The sequence below is a fragment of the Esox lucius genome, chromosome 21 (genome assembly GCF_011004845.1).
Source record: "Esox lucius isolate fEsoLuc1 chromosome 21, fEsoLuc1.pri, whole genome shotgun sequence".
NCBI lineage: Eukaryota > Metazoa > Chordata > Actinopteri > Esociformes > Esocidae > Esox > Esox lucius.
In genome coordinates, this window is record NC_047589.1 from 4,194,662 (window position 1) to 4,209,981 (window position 15,320).

The 15,320-nt window shown below is 44.7% G+C and overlaps 1 protein-coding gene across 3 annotated transcripts in view; it reads right to left on the reverse strand.

Moving 5' to 3' along the window:
* The window catches only part of gli3 (GLI family zinc finger 3), a 134,754-nt gene extending 121,478 nt beyond the window's left edge, over window positions 1-13,276 (reverse strand). For all 3 annotated transcript variants that reach the window (XM_010899753.3, XM_010899755.3, XM_020045178.2), the window contains exon 1: window positions 12,905-13,276. The gene's annotated coding sequence lies outside the window, so the exon portion shown is untranslated. The remainder of the gene's footprint in view (window positions 1-12,904) is intronic.
* Window positions 13,277-15,320: the final 2,044 nt, after the last annotated feature.

The following is a 15,320-nucleotide window of genomic DNA, read 5'->3' on the forward strand; positions in this document are numbered from 1 at the left end:
GTTCACATCTTCTTTCCTTGTCCTTTCTAAATCCTCGTAATTGTCCATTCCTTCTCTCTCTGTCCCTCCATCTTTCACGGCCTCTCTACCGTTCTACCTCACTCATTGGCTCCCCTCTCGCTCTTTCTCTCTCCCACTGTCTCCCTTGGTCCCGTGGTCCTCCCTGTCAGCGGTTCCAACAGCAGAACCCAGACCGGAGCGAGGGGAGGGGAGGAGAAAGGGGAGTGATTAATGACGGAGCAGGGCCTCTGCGGGCCCCGTGGTAAAACAACAGCCAGGGGGGGCAGTGCAATAATAACGCAGTACAATAATCAAGGCAGCCCTACTCAGCAGACAATCAGCAAGGCAAAGCAGGGAGTACACAACTCCACTAGGCAGGCTCCATCAGGACAACTAAGTGAGAAATTAGCCCTCACCGAGCTCTGCAACTATTCATCAAGTCACTGGCCGCCGACAACTCCCGCCCCCCCTCTCATAATGTTTACTTAAAGACTCGCCGTGCCGCAGCAGCTCGTTTTATTGGCTCTTATTAATTCTCCTTCCGGGCCCTCGCGGCCATGCCATTTAAAGTGTATTAGCAGGCGGGTGATTGGTTGAGATCAAGTTGCGCCCGGCGTTCGGCTCTCCGCCGATAAAGGTGGAGTGAAAGGGAGGGAGGTTGCCCTGGAATTAGACTCCATGTACAATGGGAAGCAAGAGAGATGAGAAGAAATGGAGGAAGACAGAGAGGATGAACAGATGGAAGAAGAGAAAAGGGAGGCAAAGCTTGGTTTAATACTAATTTTCCTGATTAAAGGGTGGAGTAATGCATTCCACACAACAGACGACAACTTCTCTGTTTTAAAATGGAATGTGCAGCGTTGAAAAACATGTATTCCAGTGTCACACTGGCGTAAATTAGTAGGTAGCTAGATAGGCAGGACAACTGAATCAGAAACTCAGCAACACATCATGAAACTGAATCCGATGGCTTGCGATGCTGATTCAGTCAGTCCTCAGCTTCAAAAGTTACATAACAAAATTAGCTTAGGTACCTACTGTCACTATTGTTTGTTCATACTGGATGCAGGCAATAAAACAGCCAACAAATCACATTAAACTATTCACTGAAACCAACTCTTGTTTCTTAATGAGCACGAAAATGAGGTCAAATCAGTGAGCTCAGATGAATTCTTTTTCAGGCTGTGATGAGGAAGAAGAGAAGGGCCTAGTTCATTTTTTGGAGGAAGAAGAAACTAAAAGAGCACACTTAATGAGGCGGCTAAGTAACTGCTCTTTAACCACGCAGCGCTATGAATCACACAAATAAAACAAACCTTAGGACTACATGACATCATTTCATCCTTAATCTTCCAGCCCCAGCTTGTTCCAATTACCCATGATGCCGAGTACGTTAGAAGCAAACACTCTCTTTAATCTGCTGCCTGGCGTTTTTAAGTCCATGGTCAACGAAGTTGATTCCAGAAGGTAGCTGTGTACTCCTGCCTAAACCACTGGTCGTCACAACTGTGATAAAGGTGAGAAAACTCATATGAAGCTTGGAGGTTTGACTGTAACTGTCCCCTATTTTAATGTACTCTATTCAACTGTTCTCTACTGCATTCTATTGTACTCAGTGTTCTACTGTACTCTACTGGGCTCTACAGTACCGTATAAAAAGTATGGTTGAGGAAGTGTTAGATCAAAGAATGTCAAGATTCAGAGGGAGTCCCAGTCAGAAACTCCCAGACAGCTCTGCTCAGTGAGCTCCCCCGCGGCTGACGAGTCTCCCCACAGCACGGCAAGGATGGTAGAAGGAGACATCACTTCACTTTTTCATGAAAGCCCCTCCACCCGCCACCAGGGCCTGCTCACACACGTGTGCACACTCACACACACACAAAAGCTAAATCTCGGAGGGATTGTCGCCCCCCCCAACTCTTCTGTCTTCCGTCCCACAGTGGCAGTAAGATGCACCGGTGGTTACACACAAAAACACACACACCACACACACACACACATACAGACGCAGACACACCACACACACAGACGCAGACACACCACACACTCATCCGAGAGCTTGGCTTTGCGGGCATATATCGTAGGCCTTCTCAAGTTGTACGTTACATTTCAAAACACACACGACGGAATGTCTTCAGAGTGAAGACTGAACTCGAAGTTGTAAGGCCCCGGCATTGTACTGCAAGTCCGGCAAAAACAGTGCACGCCTCATTGAAACCCATTCCCGTACACGATATGCAATAACATGCACACGACTTACCGTAAAACTCGCGGCATTTACAAGTGGCCAACGAAAACTTCCCACTCAACTCAAAAGGGAACACGCAGACCAGTTTCAAAACGACTCCCGAAAGAAAAGAAGAAGAAAAAAACGTGGGGAACAAGACTTGTTATTACACTGGCAGCCCCCTCGGGCCGAGGAGCCGTCATCAGTCAGGAAGCTAACCAACATCTGGATGTGTTTACGCCTTTCAGCTGTTTGCGTCGCCGCCTCAAATAAATTCTGGGGGCTGTAAAGCCATCGCTTAAGACGCCTCCTAAAACAAACACTCTCCACACTCCCTTACTGCTAGCTTGTCTGGTCGCTCACCCCCCCCCCACCCCCACCCGCCCAAATTAAGGGTTGCGCTCATTAGCGCTTGAATGTTTGCAAATAATTTGCAATGGGAAACTAAAAAGGGGACATTTCCTGTTTGTCCAGTGTACGGAGTCGTTCGGCGACCAATGTATATGAGGCCGAGCTAGTCCGCCGCTAGCACGCACAAACACGCAAATAACAGCGCTGAGGAGGAGGATTTAACTGGCTAGTTAGACGGGCGCCGGGGGTTAATTGGGAAACATGGGGAGCAGCTGGCTCCGCTCTGGAGGTTCAGACAGGGATAATTTGTTCGCCCTTTGCAGTAGAGACAGTTAGTGATGAATCAGATCAGAGGAACGGCGTACAGTTATCATCCCGCTCTTTTTACGTTTTCTGTTCTCTCTCGTTCTCTCTTGCTTTTCTGACAAGCGCAGACAGTCTGGCTCCTAGCTACGCAGTTTGGCACCTATCAGACACAGGAGGGGGCCATCGTGGCGTTAAGACCAATGCTGGGAAACATCCCACTGCTTGTCTTCAGAAACTTCATTAATACCGTGGCTCTTGAAAACCTTTGCACATCTGCGAGTGGTCTCCCCGTTTATGGCCTTCCATTTTTTTTTGTCACACACAAATCACCTCTCCTTTAACATGGAATGAGGACACTCAAGCTTTCTGTCTGACTGTGACGGCTGATAACTTTAGAAATAAGTCAGATCCAAAGTTGCTAAAAGTTATATATATCAATATATATGTTTACATTCTAAGATTTTTGGGGGTGATAGATGCTTTTTTGGAATGACTTTGTCATTGAAAGAGTATTTTCTGAAATAGCAATGGGCAGTAGGTTCTTACCCCAGGCTGTCGCTTAGGCAGTTGGAATGTTTTTGTTTTTTTCAAGTGCTTGTTTGGGAACTTGCTGGCTTGTAAATGATGATGCATCTGGTACAATCAAAGTAATTCTGATGTTAACCTAAAACTGGAACACAAAGGCTTTTCAGATATTGGAGCAGGCTTTCCCAGGTTTAGACACATAAACAGAGACGCCAAAGTTGATAGTTTGGAGAAATGTTTGTCCCAATTCATACTGTAAAACCTGATCACACACACACTCTCACACACACACTCACACACACCCTTGAGTGAATCACTCACAAGCACAATAACCCTAACCTCCAGGACATGGACCGGCACTATCAGTTTAAGGGTCGATGTATGTAAATGTTTTCCACAATGTGTATGTGTTAATGGTTTATTAGGACACGTTAGCGGGTTTGCATTGATCTCTATGCCAGAGGGAGAAATGAGAAACTAGCACAGCACTCTGCTCATATCTGCAGAGTTGAACCATAATCACATCCCAGCTTGTTTCAATAAAGGCAACATTAGCATACCATTCCTCACAAACCTTTGTGGATTATGGGGTAGTAGAGCCAATATGATGGTCAATCTAACTTTGTGTTTTTCTCTCAAGTATCGAAATGGTGCTTGTCACTACAACCACAATTCTATTAAACAACAAACCCCATAGATGATTTACTGGCCAAGTAGTTGTTGTTTGTCATTCTCGGGACATTAAAACAGAATAACAAGTGAGTAAGAGTGCTGATCTAGGATCAGATCCTACTCTACATATTTATAATCTTATTCTATAATGATATTCAAAGGCCAAACATGTTCTACATCAGCACTTGTTGAAATTGGGGAGAGACTGGGCGAGCAGGTTCATCAGAAGCACTAGCCTTTTGACCTAGAGTGATCCAACGGTGTAAGCCGCCGTCTCCATGGTACTACAGCAGCATGGGTATACACACGGCCCACTGCAGCATGGGTAAACACACGGCCCACTGCAGCATGGGTATACACACGGCCCACTGCAGCATGGGTAAACACACGGCCCACTGCAGCATGGGTATACACACGGCCCACTGCAGCATGGGTATACACATGGCCCACTGCAGCATGGGTATACACACGGCCCACTGCAGCATGGGTATACACACGGCCCACTGCAGCATGGGTATACACACCGCCCACTGCAGCATGGGTATACACACCGCCCACTGCAGCATGGGTATACACACGGCCCACTGCAGCATGGGTATACACACGGCCCACTGCAGCATGGGTATACACATGGCCCACTGCAGCATGGGTATACACACGGCCCACTGCAGCATGGGTATACACACCGCCCACTGCAGCATGGGTATACACACCGCCCACTGCAGCATGGGTATACACACGGCCCACTGCAGCATGGGTATACACACGGCCCACTGCAGCATGGGTTTACATACGGCCCACTGCAGCATGGGTTTACATACGGCCCACTGCAGCATGGGTTTACATACGGCCCACTGCAGCATGGGTTTACATACGGCCCACTGCAGCATGGGTTTACATACGGCCCACTGCAGCATGGGTTTACATACGGCCCACTGCAGCATGGGTTTACATACGGCCCACTGCAGCATGGGTTTACATACGGCCCATTGCAGCATGGGTTTACATACGGCCCACTGCAGCATGGGTTTACATACGGCATACGGCAGCATGGGTATCTATGGGTATATTTAACTGGACAAAAACAAATGTTCCAGCTAACGTCAGAAGCCATGGTCTCTAAAACAATCTCATGGTGTAACACTGTAAAATACACCACCGTCAAGTAGCAAAGTTTGACTCGGTAGACTGGCAGAGAGAGTACTTGGTGTTGAAGGTGGCAAAGTAGACCCAGGCAGTAATGGAAGGCGACAGGAACTTAGAGAGCCACACAAAAGCCAAGCTTTATAAATAATTCCAAAAGCTAATGGGATACCTTGTAAAGTGTGATGTGTGACTGCTGACTCCCCTTGACTCACGCACACTCTTTTCACACATACACACCCACACAAATACACACCCACACATATACACACCCGCACACACACTGAAGGTTACCCCTAACACCTCTCACGCCTCCTTCCTCAGGTAGAATTAGAAACATCATGCCTTCCCTTGGTACAGGTTGGCACTGACCAGTTAGAACCAGTCAGAACTCCTTTTTGGAGAACCCTCTCGTGATAATTCGGAAGACAGGAGAAGACACGTCTTCTCACAGTGTGCATTTAACCCAGTTTGAGAGAAACACACACTCTTTCAAACGCGCGTGCGCACACGCACACTCTTGATGCAGGGCGGCAAAAGCAGCACACCGGAGACCTGTCTTGTAAATCTCTTTGTGAAAGCAGCTTTGGGGGGCAGACAGGGGCTTACACACTGAGCCTTAAGGTAGCGGCGTAAGACTCCACACCTCTAACTCTCTCTCTCTCTCTCTCTTTTGCCAACACACACCCGCACTCCCTCACCATTTTTTTCTTCCCTGTTCTTTCTTTCCCTCGTTCTTCTTCCACTCGCTCTCTCTTTCACATGCTCTCCCTCACACTTTCCCCCACTCTCTCTCTCCCTCGCCGTCCGACTAGAAGTCCCGGCTCCGGAGCAGCGTGGGTCGGTCCCGCAGCCCCGCGGGCTACACTAGCGCCGCGGTGACTAATGTCCTGCCTTAGCTGAGACAATGAGTTTGAGGCGGAGCCGGGAAAGTGTTGGGGGGGGGTGGTGTGTGTGGAAACAGCCGGGAACCTTTTGACAAATGGAACCCTTCGTACTCCCCTGCTCGCTGAGGGAGGCTTTACATTGTCGCGCGACACGGTGCGACACATTCGGCGTCCTCTGAGCCGCGGCTGGGACCTGAGGAGCAGTGAGGCTTCTGGGAAAGGGGAACATAATTAATTCTTTGGGAAGTCCAGGCCTGGCTTCTTTTTCTTCATGAATAAGATATATTTCCAAAGCATGGCAACCTCTCTTAATAAAAATACCAGTCAGACCTGGAATAGCCAAAGATTTTTAGGGCTTGTGTACACATATTTCTGTAGCTCAATACATTTTCTAGGTCCCTTTTTTCACTTCAGGCCCTGAATGGTTGGAGTCGGGGCCTGCCCTAAGGTTTCCTCCCGCAGGTACGAGAGCTCTGATGACAGGACGTCATTACAAACTGCTGCCCCCCCCCACTTCTCTTTTCAAGGAATTAAAACTCCTGGACTCCGCATCCCCCACACACCCCCCAACCCCCCACACACCTCCCACACCCCCCACACCCCCCACACCTCCCACCTCTCCTCCTTCAACCCTACAAGGAACTGTGCTTTGTCTAAAAAAGAAGCCAAGGATAGGAATCCACCCCCAGCCCCACAAACGCCTTTACCCCTCCAACCACAGTGCCTCCTCACTCCCTGCGGAGTATTGTAAAAAAACACAGCCCCCTCTCTCTCCTCTCGGCCTCTCTCTCTCTGCGGCTCTTAAAACAGCACGCTTTGCATGAGAAAAAACGATTAGTCTTCAAATGCTGCCCTGACAAAAGAGGCCTCCTTTCAGGTCGGGCAAGGAAATTTGCTCCGATAGTAGAGTTCCCCTTTTGTTTTTCTAAGATGAGGCATTATTTGTCTTACAGGCAGGGGCTGTTAGCCTTCACTTGCATAGGAGACCCCACTGGCCCCTAGAGAAGAAGGGGAACGCGGGTCGGAGTCCCCCACCACAGAGAACGGAAGTGAAGGGGTACAGAGAACGGGGAAGGGGGAAGAGGCAGTCATTTGAACATGTTTGCCGAAAAGAGGGAGAAGCCAGGCTTGAACCTCATTGAGGTATTAACCTCAGGATTTGCATTTCATATTCAAACAATGCCCCGCTCCTCATCCTCGGGCCCTGGGTTCCTGGAAGACCCACAGGGCCAACTTGCTAATACAGATAACCAGGACAGCATGGGACACAGGAAACACGTAGAAATACAACTTCACCATTTTCTTGGTAACTAAATGCATAAGGGACTAAATAATTTTGAACAGCTATTTAGGAATTGTATATATATTTTGGTGTGTAATATGAACTACCATTTAATAACACTTGTAATAATTGTAAAATTTTAAAATAAAACTGCCATACTTTTCTGTGTGTGTGTGTGTGTGTGTGCGCGTGTGCATGCGTGTACTTGATTGCATGTGTGTGCGCATGCATTAGCCTGTCTTAACCTGTGCACGTGTGTGTGTGCATATTAATGCAGGGGCCCGATACATGGCATTTCCACACACACACACACACAGAGAGAGGAGGGGGAAATGACAGATCATTGTTCACAGGGAGTCGACCATCTCATCTGTCCCTCAGCCTTCACCGTGGTCCCTGGACGTGGAGAGAGAGAACAAGCTCCCTTACGGATGCCACAACCAGCTCCCGTCAAACCCCTGACACAATGCCACATCTGCAGTGAGAGCCCCGACCCTGGGAACTAGGATACGCACTGTCCCAGCTGAACTTAGCCCGGCGATTGGAAGCCAACGCTGCAGACAAAATGGCCCGCAGCCCACTATCAACTCCTGCTGCCGTACATCATGATAATAAGCTTTAACTACGGCTGAGGGCAGAAAGAGGAGCAGTGTCAAGTGCTCCCGTCACCTAGGCGTGACCTGTCGCCGTTTGTACTCCCGTTTGCACTCGAGTGCGTGAGAAAAGAAACCCCAGGCACTCGCTGCCATGCAGAGGTTCATATTCCTTTGGTCTGGGAGTCAGGACTACTACACATTTTTGGTACAAATTAATTTGTTTCTCTGTGTTTTATCTCTCTCTTTTCTCCCCTCTCTCTCTCTCTCTCTCTCTCTCCCTGTCTCACACACACACACACACACAGGGAGGTTGGTTGGTCGGGCTAATTGGCTGGTCCAGCCTGAAATTCCGTGAGGCCAAAACCATGAAAAAAAAAATGCCACAATGACTCTTTGCTAAAGCAGCTTGAGCTCCGGATTCCTTTCTCTCTCCCATTTCTTATTTCCTGGAGAAAAACAACCGGCTGTTTGCACGCTCCTGTGTGTGTGTGTGTTTGTGTGTGTGTGTGGTTGTGTGTGTTCATGTGTGTGTGTTTGTGTGTGTGTGTGGGGGGGGGGGTTGGGTATGCAGAGGGGCATTAAAACAAGGAGATAGACTACATTCATAAGCTTGCGTGGAGGTGTTGGGGGTGTTACCTTAATATGTGTCATTATACTATGTCTCTCTCCAGCCACCCCCCATCAGATCATCCACACACCCCCTTGTCGTGCGAATGCATAAGCCCCGGTGAAAGGTGGCTTTAGCGGGACTCCTTCAAGCGAGGAGTGCGTGGGGGGTGGGGGGGTGGGAGGGGGTGAACAGGGGTCCTGTCCTGGGAAGCTGCTGGTGGAGGTGGAGGCAAACCGGGTTAGAAGGAACACATAGCATATTAAATGGTCCGGGTACGTCCGCGCAGAGAGCCCAGAGATCCAGATCTAAGGCATGCCCTGAAGGGATGGCTGGGCCTGGGGATTAGGAGGGCCAAGGAGAAGCCCCTTGCGCCGCAGCGCCCGCCAACGCCCCCCCCCACCTCCCCCCCCCCCCCCGGGGTTCTCACCCGCTTGCACGCAAATGGATCTGGACACTTTGACGAGGGCTACAATCGGCGGCGAACGGCCGCGGCGCCAACTTTTTTCTCACAGGGAAGCGAAGGAGACGCTTACGCCGTCACGCCACTCTGTTTCCCGTCTCTCAGGCATTTCTTTCATTTCTATCACCCTGACTCGGTCTCCTTCTTCAGCCACTGTCTTCTTCATTTGATGTCAATATATCAAAGTTCAGAATCATCAAAGTGAGGGATTCCTTTTGGGGGCCAGATATTAATGCAGTCACTATATTCACATTGGTGTAACCCATCTCTTAGGGAGAAAGGTTCCTAATGTTGATGCCATTGTGAGAGTGTGTTTATTTCTTTCTGCCAATATGCTCTGAATAGCGGCCGTAACTGCGCTTCACTTAACCTGCTCATGAAAGCTGTGGTTTGTGGGATGTAAGGACTTGGCATTCCACTGAAGAGTTGAGCCTCCATTGAAAGACAGTCTGAAAAACCTTGCTTCATGGTAACACCCGTGACCGATTATACGACAAGCCTGCAAGTACCGCAACAGATATCCTCCACTATACCTGCCACAACCCCATACCAAAACAATCCCCACATGTGAATAAATAATCTTATAAAGGCCTCCGTGCAAGTTATCATCGATAAAATCCATTTCCCCTAGATTAACCTTGAAGAACAATCGCGGCGGAAACTCTAAGTGCCTTTATAAAGGACCATTAACACAACAACAGGCGTCATTAAGGGCCTTAAGGATGTTTACCTGATAACAGGTATTCTTCCTCGGGATGTAAAACAGCCTAAGGACAGTGGCTGCCCAGGACTGTGGATCTAAGGAGCCGGTGCCAAGAGAAAGGGGGGGTGGTGGTTGATTTAGGAGGGTAATAGCTTGTCATCTTTGCGCATTAACATGTGCTTCTGTGACAGGCCCTATTTTGGGTAGGTTGGAAAGGTCACGAGTGTGCCTGGTGTTATTTTCCCCCGTAGTAGCTATGCATAACTGAATGTAAAGGTGTGCTAATGTATAGATAAAAGACTCCTCCACTTTCTGATGGGCCGAGCGGGGACACGGAGGTTATCCATGGGTTTCTTTCCCCATCCGTGGGACTGCGAGTTAAAGATTGTCCCCTTCACCAGACGGCCATTGATTCATCTATGCTGGTAGATGGAAGAAAAAAAAGGTCTTCTTCATAGTGCTTCTTTTAAATACCAGATTATCATCTTAAACATTTTGTGTATTTATCACTGTTACTGAATCATTTATGACACCCAGTCCTTTTTTCAAATTGCACCTGTTCAAGTCAGGTTGCAGCGTCTAGCTGAGCTCCATTCTGCTATGGAGGATGTTGTCAAATCACCATACATATTTATAGTACTGAATGTGTTCATCAGATATCATTCATATTTAATATGATTAAATCATAAAATATCTCCAGCTCAAAAGACATTATCATACGCATGTACTTAAAGCCAATCTGCGGTTATTTCAGAGCATCGTTTTCTCATGGAAAATATCAGCCATCCATTAAGGCTAAATAGAGCTCAAATTAATATAATTACGTTTAATGTTGCTTTGGTGATCATTAAATCCGGGGGTAAGCAATCACACATTGTTCAGGAAAAATGCTCTCTGTCATAAATGTTTCTGTCAACAATCAATCACTGCAATTAGATGAATCAAACTTAACAGCAAATCCCTGAAATATATACATTTTAAAGTCTGTTTAAGACCATATCTAAATTTAAAAAAGGATGATGGTTTAAATTTGAAATACAGGTAGGCCTTATCGAATTAAGGTATAAAATCAGGATGTATAGAAGCTAAAAACTTTGCTTCTATTTATTTTAGCACACATCCAAAAGGTATATTGTATGACTGAAAAACACAAATTTAGATTTCGTTTTTCGGGCTTGATAAGGATGTGAAATCAGCACATTACTATAGCCTACCTAACACGCAATTTGATTTGGAACAATTATCTTTTCAGATATCGAGAATCAAACTAAAACAAAGGGTTATAGCATTCTTGCTGTAATCCTACCATTCTAACATAAAATAATGTTCATGAAAAATAATCGAGCAGTTTCCTATATCAATTATTTAAATGATTCATCAGTAGTCCTACAGTAATAAGCTTTATTTAAAAAAAGTAATTAGTGCATACAAGTTCATCCAAACAAAATGATGCGTAAAACACAATATAGCATGTAAAAACAGCCATTAAACTCGGTATGTTCTTGTAATTTTGTTCATTTCATAAAATCTTGAGAGCGTAAAAAACTGCAATAAACAGCGTTTCATATGGGCCTGAAACTAGCAGTCCAGTTCAGATCACCGTGTTAACCAAAGGAAAAAGTATTTAAATCTGAATAAACCCTTAACATTTATTATTTTGCATTAGAACCTTACTGTTCGTTCTCAAAGCAATTATATTTCCGTAAACTATTTGCCAAGTGTCAAAGGTTTGTCTGAGCCATCACCGCACGGCTGAGCGCCTCGAACCCTCGTCGTTTGTATAGCGGCGTGAAACCCGAGACACAAACCGTCCACCAGTCACTCACAGCAAGCCCGACAAGCAGATAAAATGTGGAACAGCTGGCTCAGAGCAGAAGGAAAAGTTTAAAACAAATAGCTCCACATGTGGAGGCGCGCTGCCATGATACACAGGCCTAACGGACCGAAAATTAAACCGGCATAAAAATAAATTGAAAGGCACAAAAGTTATAGGTCTAACAATTATGGGTAATAATAATCAGGCCAATAGTACAAATGTGAATGCGCTAATATAAACACTTCTGATTTCAAAGTCACAAAAAATGTTTTATTTAGAACCTTTCCATTTAATTTCTTAATGTGATATAACCTAGTTGATTTTCTAGTATTATCGAACTCGATCTGAATTTCTGCAGGCATATAGGTCTATAATCGTTTAGCCTTAACCATGGCAAAGTAAATCAAATGTGGGCCTTGTCTGGTCTGTATTTGTAATTCAACATTCATATTTTTACTGTAAATGTAGGCACTTCAGAAGAAACTTTATAAAAGGCTAGTAATATCTGAACAGGCTATAGTTGATTCTAAACAAAAGTGATAGCCCATACATTATGGCCTAAATAAATCATAGTCATAACTCAAATCAGCTCTAATGGATAAGAGACTGAATCGATAACAGACAAGATTTGTCTCGAGCTGAAATACGATCATAAGTAGGCTATGCCCCCGTGCGTTTCTTTCAAAAAATCCTCAAAGTTGTGTCTGACCGCAGCAGAAGTTCCCAACGAAGTTCGGCTTCTCAACAATGCAATTACTTTTCGAGTGAAGTGCAAACAAAACATCACGTTTTTATATAAATACATATAGCCTATATATAACCATATGTTTAAATCATAAAGTATATATATATATATATATATATATATATATATATATATATATATATATATATATATGCTGTATATATACATTTAGGGAAATAAGAACCATTGTGTTAAAGGAGTGTGAGATTTTATATAACATTCACGTTTGTAAAAAAAAACTGCATCAACAAAGTTTGGAAAATGTGCAATGTTTAAAGTGGAAACTTCCAGCAAAAGATTGGTTGTAAATATGTTGTGTCGAAAGTAATACATGTCGCTCAAGCAATATTTCTGAATAGGTTGGTTTTTTATATTTTTTTCTGGTTCGATCGCCCCCCCACCCCACCCCCTCCGATGTGTGGACTTCTATGAAATTCCAGCTTATTTGAAACGTGATACCTCTGACAGATTTTGAATAGGCCTATGTCGTCTTTTCTCCACAAAACTTTCAAAGCCAGCAAAGAGCAAAAGGTTAAAAGGAAACAGTTCATCATGCCTCGTAGTTGTTTTTTTGCACTTACGTGTTAGAAGGATGCTTTCCCTCCAATAATTCTTGATCTTTTCTTTTTTCTCCTCGTAAGTGAAGAATTTTTCCGCTTGTTGCAGATGTTCTTCTCGCGCTCTGGAGTTGCTTGTGAGACTTTTACTCTGCAACTCCAACTCCAAAACCGCACTGCCAGACTTTTCCTTCTCCGCGTCTTTCTCCCTCTCACAGTTTGCTGTACAGAACGAACACTGAGCACAGAGGGTGAACCTCCCTACATACCTGCCAATAGCAGATAGAAAACCTGTATAAATAAGAAAACAGGTGTTCACTAAAACGTGTGGTCTGTTGTTATTATATTAAGTATGCTTTTCGGGGAGAACAGGGCGAAGTGTGGAACTCCAGCTGCTCTTTCCCTCGCCTGACTCCTCCCTTCGGATCGGGCTCCCTCGCTCACTGCCTCCCTCTCTCTCTCTATTCTCTCGGTTCCCCCTCCCTCCCCCTTTCGTCTGCTTTGGGCCGCAGTTTCCTGAGACCGTGTAGATCCAGTTTGAACGTATTGAACGCTGTAGACTACCAGCCCCGCACAATTGGACGGATTGGCAATACTCATGCACATCACTTATATGTATTCTAATTCTAATTACATTGGTGATTATTTTGTGCCAGTATTGTTCTGTTACTCATAATCGTTTCACCACCTGTGGCCCTGGATCTGTGCTAGTGGGCCCCACTAAAACGTTGCATTAAGCTGGGTATGAGTTTATTTGTTCCTCACGAAAACAATGAATTCAACATTATAATTATACACAGTATTATATGGTTTTGGAGAATATCACTTACTTGACTTCATTTTATGTTTAAAATACAAATGATTAAAATGTAGTTTATTCAGTCATAAGGTTTACTTTAGGGAATAGTTAGGTATTCATTTAAGACTATTAACATTTAAGATTATAGTGGGCAAGTAAATATCTCAACACAACTTGAAGTGTGGGTAACAGAGGGATAAGCTCAAATGTGACCTAAATTTTATTTATACAGATTATTTAATATACCATTCCCATTTTTAAAGTTAATTAGAAACCTATGTTTGTTAACAATGGAATTCAAATACACAATTGTATAACTATATAACTATATTTCTGTAGAGTGTAATTGTAAAGACTATAGAAAATATATTATATATTGCTTCTTTGCAAGTACATCTTCCCTCCAGTCTGACTGCATGCTGAACAGATTTACAATGTGCTTGAACCAGTGGTCATCTGCTTCGCAACATAGAATCAACCTTGTTTAAGAAAATACACTCAAAGACTAGCTTTTTGGCACGATAGTTTTATCAAAAACAAAACTACTAGATTTGTATTGGTTAACATCCCCATGTGCTCCATTCAAATAGTTAAAATCACAGCAGCCTAGTAAAAAGGGTGTTATCTGACAGCAATTACACATTTCACCTGACAAAGCTAACTGACAACTAGGTCACATGCTCTTGGTTCTCCCCCTGTGTAAACTCTACTTTACAAATAAAGGGGGTTAGCCTATGTGGTGCTTCTAGCTTCTTATGATAGGAAAACTGTCGATTTATGAGGGAGAGAGAGGAAAAGTGGTCCCCTGGGTTAAAACCTTCTGAATGAGACCTAATGTTAGGGTAAGGCGCTTTCCTGTACAGTTAGGTATGATCAATATACATAATCAATAAACAGGGAAATTATGTAGTAAAAAGAGTCTACAGGGGTCTGTATCAATCAATGAAGAGGTGGGGGTTTAGTGAAAATCATACGTTTAACTGTGTGCTTGTACGTGTGTGAGTATGTGTACGTGTGTGGTCCAGAGACATCGCGTTGTCCAGCGGTCTACGGCTGCATCCATAACTACCCATAGAGTATTAATATAAGAAGGCAATATGCTATTTTGGGACAGAAAAGGATATGATTATATTTACTTTAGTATCTCCACAGCACTGGATGTCACTGTCTTTGCTGTCACATGGTGACGCTGCAGAAATGCAGTTGGTACTGACACGACACGCAAGACGTCTTGATAACAAGGTTTCACTCCACTCATGCCAACCCCGGCAACTTTCCCAAAGACAGACATTTTCACTGCAGAAATTGCAGTGGGGGATCACACTCTCCCCTGAAAAGTATAACTAATAACAAAATAGATGCAGAATTCTGGTTATGTTTTTTTTTAAAGCTTTTGTAAGTCAGACCTCAGTTGACATTCCCTTCGTCGATCATGTCAAGGTCATATTGAATAATCACTCTCTTGATCAATCAGTGTCTTATCTTTTAAATCTGTACTGTTCAAACGCGGTCATGGATAGTCTGGGTATTGATATGTCAACACCAGATATAACATACTGCTTAGGTACCAATTCATTTGAATCCAAATGAGATAAAAACCAAAAAACTTTCAATTCAAAAGGAGATTTATGTAGTTGGGAA